We start from the raw sequence: 5,000 nt of genomic DNA on the forward strand, positions 1-5,000 counted from the left end.
CTAAAGATTGAGAAAGGCAGATGTTTAAATATTCCACAAGAAGACAGATTGCGCAACAAGTGTAACATACTGGAAGACGAAATCCATCTTCTTGATCATTGTATTAAATATAAAACCCTAAGGCAACAATTCTTAAAAGATATTCAAAATTCGAATAACACAGGAAATATTCCCAGTCAGTTGATGCTAACAGATGATGGATATATACAAACAAGATTTGGAAAATTTGTTTATGAATGCTGCTGCAGTTTATTGCATTATCTGATTGATTAGTTGTGTGTTTTTCATTCATTCATTCATTTACCATTGCACTTGTGTCTAATGAACTTCATGACAATAAAATCTATTCTATTCTATTCACACACACACACGCACACACGCGCGCGCGCGCGCACACACACACACACACAAACACACACACACACACACAGAGGCAGACAGACAGAAACCGAGACAGAGAGAAACAGACAAAGAACACTGACTACTGAACAATAAAGACAGACAGACAGACAGACAGACAGACAGACAGGGACAGAGAGGATGAATCAGACAACACCACCACCACCACCACCATCACCACCAACATTACCATCACCACTATCACCACCACCAGCAACAACAATAACAACAGCAACCCAGTTTATGAAAAAAAAAAAAGAAAATATTATCAACAACAACAACAAAAGAAGAAGAAGAAGAAGAAGAAACCGACAAAGTTAGAGCTGACTCCATACCACCCAACCTTCCATCCCCCTCCCTCTCCCCCTCCCCCACATCCTGGTCTTCTCCGCAACCCCACCCGCCTGCATCAACTCACATCACGTCCAACACAGTCGATAGACACACAGACGGCAGACAGAAAGAGAGAAGGAGCGACGGACAGACAGACAGACAGACAGACAGACAGACTGAATGAATGAATGAATTATTCATGGTCTCTTCTTCCTTTCTCTCCTCTCCCGGGGCTTGTGATGGTGGCTGGTATAGCCGGTGTAACACGAGAATTTTACTCCCACTATGAGAAATGTAACCCCGGAGTAAAAAAAAAAAAAAAAAAAAAAAAAACAAAAAAAAAACCACCACACACACACACACACACACACACACACACACACACACACACACACACACGCACACTTCCCCGTCTTCCACTCAGACAGTGGCTGAAAGGTCAATTGGACATTGTCCAGCTGGCAAAACTGATCCCGAGAGGGCAGGTCTTGCAGCATATATTGATAACCTGTGTGGTGTGTGTGTGTGTGTGTGTGTGTGTGTGTGTGTGTGTGTGTGTGCGTGTGTGTGTGTGTTGTTTCCTTTGTGAACTATATTCCAATTTAATACTAACATCATTCACTTGACAGTTCTATTGTTTGGTAGCCGGGTTTGGAAACATTCTGCTGCATTTTTGCAGCGGCATGCGAGAGTATTGATTCGTGTGTGTGAACGCAGTGGAAGACGCTGTCGACAGAATGCTTTTGTCATTTTTTAATTTTTTTATTTCATGTTTGCTTTAAACTGGATCACGTTTCGCGCTTTGATCAGCATTGGTTCTGGAAATCGTGCCATGTAAACTTGTAGTCAATAATAAAATAATAATAATAATAAATAATATTAATATTAATAATATAATAATAATGGTATTTATATAGCGCCGAATCTAGTGCAGAGACAAATCAAAGCGCTTTCGCACCAGTCATTCACACGCATGCATAACTCTAAAACTGTAGAAACTAAAGACAAGGAAGGGCAGGCAAGGGAGGCTATTTTGGGAAGAGGTGGGTTTTAAGGCCAGACTTGAAAGAGCTGAGTGTGAAGACTTGACGAAGCGAAAGAGGAAGTTCATTCCAATCGCAAGGTCCAGAGACAGAGAAAAAACGGCGGCCAACAGTCGAGTGTTTGAATCTGGGTATGCGTAAACAGAGTAGATCCGAAGCCGATCGTAGTGAGAATGATGTGAATGATGATAATGATAATGATCAGGGATAATGATAATAAGTGTATTTATTTTGTACGTACTTATTTATTTTGTATTTTATTTCACTCAGTTTTGAAGCGAATTCAGTCACCAAACTAACGTGCCACCATCATCTTGCTTTTTCCGTTTTTTGGGCCCACAAACCATGAAAATGTAAGCAATAAGTGCATTGTTTCAGGACGTTAAAATAGGACATCATCTCAAACTACTGCAACTATTATTATTATTTATTATTATTATTATCATCATCGTCAATATCATTATTATTGTCATTATCATTATTATCAAACTGTCGCGAGCGACAATGAGTGCCGGCTTTCACGACACGTAATTCGCACTTCGGCACTTATAGTCCCCAGTGACAATTTATACCGATAGTGTGTCATCCAATAAAAAATTTAAAAAAATGTGCAGGTGACAATTCGTACTGCATCTGGTGTGTGTGTGTGTGTGTGTGTGTGTGTGTGCGTCTGCGTGTGTGTCTGTGTCTGTGTGTCTCTGGGTGTGTGTGTGTTTGTTTGTTTGTTTGTGTGTTGGGGGGGGGGGGGGGGTAGGGGGGGGGGAATACGAGAGAAAGAGAGGGGGGGGGACGGAGGGGAGGGGGCAGGGGGTCGGGGAATGCGGAAACAGGCGGGGATATAAAGAATGAAGTTGAGAAGGAGAGAGCAAAGAACCAACATTTGTGTGTGTGTGTGTGTGTGTGTGTGTGTGTGTGTGTGCGGGGGGTGCGCCTGAGACAGAGAGAGAGAAGGGCAGAGAGAATGAGAGAGAGCGAGACTGCACTCGTGAGCATTGCCTGAGGGCGGTGAGGGAAGCCATGCGTGTTCCATCAATTCCTGCTCTGTTGTCAGGTCCAGACACTGTGTAATGACAAAGAATCTCCTGCTGTATACATACATTTGGAAGATAGAGTGTTTCTGAGCCACATCATGTTTCTTGAACTGAAATTGAAGATGGGCTCTTTGTCTTAATCGAGCACTTTATTGTATTGACGGCGGTATTCTGCTATGTACATTTGGAAGATAGAAGATTTTTTTTTAATAATGTTTTTTTTTCACTTCATTATGATGTTGTTTGGCACTTACTGCGGGTGTTGGCGCAGACTTGGTTCTGTTTTTGTTTAAACGCTATTGCGTGTGCGTCTTTGAATATTTTTTTAAATTCAGATACATGTACAGTATGATGTTAAAAAGGTTTCTTGAATTGTCTTTTGGGGACAATTGTCAATTGAGCTTTTTTGAGGCATCATTGTCCGCGCCTTTTTAGTAGGATTTCTAATACCGCATATCCCTGTTCCCCCGTACACACACTCAGACACAGACACAGACACGGACAAAGACACTGACACTGAGACACACAGACAAAGACACGGACAAAGACACTGACACTGAGACACACAGACAAAGCCACGGACACACACACACACACACACACAGACACACACACTTCAGAGTATTGAGCATAAAAAGACTTTTATTAAATATCGCAGCATAGAGATAAAATACAGTCAGATCAAAAAGTTGTTGTTGAGAACTTTTAATTAAATGCGTATTAGCAGCGAACATAAATGGTAATGCACGTTTGAACAACAACAACAATAACAACAAAAAGGTAACGCATGTAATGTACAAGAACAATATAACAGTTTTGATAAGACAAAATGACAGCCTTATTACGGCACCAGCCTGTCAATTGTCACCAAATCAACCGTCAACTTCCATGCAGGAATGTAGATTTTTTTTCTGGCCATAAAACAGAATAGATGCGAATTTCTAGCAAGGCTGCTTTTGTGTGTGTGTGTGTGTGTGTGTGTGTGTGTGTGTGTGTGTGTGTGTGTGTGATTTAGCAGCAGATTGTTTCTGGGGGAAAAAAAGACACTTGATCGAGCGCTGCAGGATATGATCTAGGGGAGATAATTTTGAATTTTTAGGAAAGTTATTGAGCGTTACACAGTTTGGTATAGGGGAGATAATTTGAAACCCGCAGAAACTCGCCCAAAGAATGCCAATGACATTACCTGAAATGTCTATTTACATTCATCTCTCTCTAAAAAAAAAAAAATAAAAAAAATAAAAAAATTAAAAATTAAAAAAAATCAATAGACGTTTATTGTTTGTTCCCAAAGATTTACGAGTTATGTGTTGAAAATAAAAATGCTGTGCGTGAACCGCTGACAAAAAAAGGAATCGGTTCATGAACGTGTGTAAAGTTTCAGTGAAAGAACTGTGACACACGATTGGACGGCCCGTCGGCCGTGTTCTGTCGACTGCAATTTCTTTATTCAGCTTGAAGAAAAGACGACTAGCCCGAAATGTGCATCTTTCCTGTTTTAGTCACGAAATAAGTAATCAACCCAGGCAATTTTCGGTTTTGGAACAGTTACAGAATCAGCACACACATATGTGACTGAACAACAAATTCAGCAAAAAATTGCAAAACAGCGAAAGAGTTCAAAAACTGAAAGAAAATGAACCTTCATCTGTACAAACAAACACAACGACAAAATTCGAGTTTGTGATTTTTCATGAATAGTATATTGAACGTAAATAACGCATGGGCGTACTTGAATAGATTTTTTTCTTCTTTTTTTATTTTACGGCTAAGTATATTGGTCTTTTTCTTTCTTTTTTTTTTCAAGGGCTACGTGTATGATTTTCATTTCGTATATTTCTATGCGCGCGCCCACTCGCGCGGGCGTGTATTTTTCAGTGTGTGCCGGTTATGACAATAAATGAGATAGGTAGAGGTTGTCCGTCTATATTGTATAATGAAAACCTTCACTCGCCTAGCTCTTACCTTGTCCACTTCTAACAATATGATTATTATGTTTTCAATAATGTGAATGTTGACTCATTTCTCAATATATATATATATATATATATAGAGAGAGAGAGAGAGAGAGAGAGAGAGAGATCCCTCAACATCCCCCTCTCAACTTCAGTTCTTATCAACCTGTTTGTCGCTTCACAATAAACTTAAACCAAAACACACCATACCCACTGAGACTTGAATATCCCAGCTTTTT

At 40.1% G+C, this 5,000-nt stretch overlaps 1 protein-coding gene across 1 annotated transcript in view; it reads right to left on the bottom strand.

Moving 5' to 3' along the window:
• Positions 1–3,430: 3,430 nt before the first annotated feature.
• Positions 3,431–5,000, bottom strand: part of LOC143295690 (uncharacterized) — a 97,390-nt gene continuing 95,820 nt past the window's right edge. The window contains exon 6 of the mRNA XM_076607310.1: positions 3,431–5,000. This exon is cut by the window's right edge and continues 2,870 nt beyond it. The gene's annotated coding sequence lies outside the window, so the exon portion shown is untranslated.

The sequence above is a fragment of the Babylonia areolata genome, chromosome 21 (assembly GCF_041734735.1).
Source record: "Babylonia areolata isolate BAREFJ2019XMU chromosome 21, ASM4173473v1, whole genome shotgun sequence".
In the NCBI taxonomy this organism is placed as follows: Eukaryota; Metazoa; Mollusca; class Gastropoda; order Neogastropoda; family Buccinidae; genus Babylonia; species Babylonia areolata.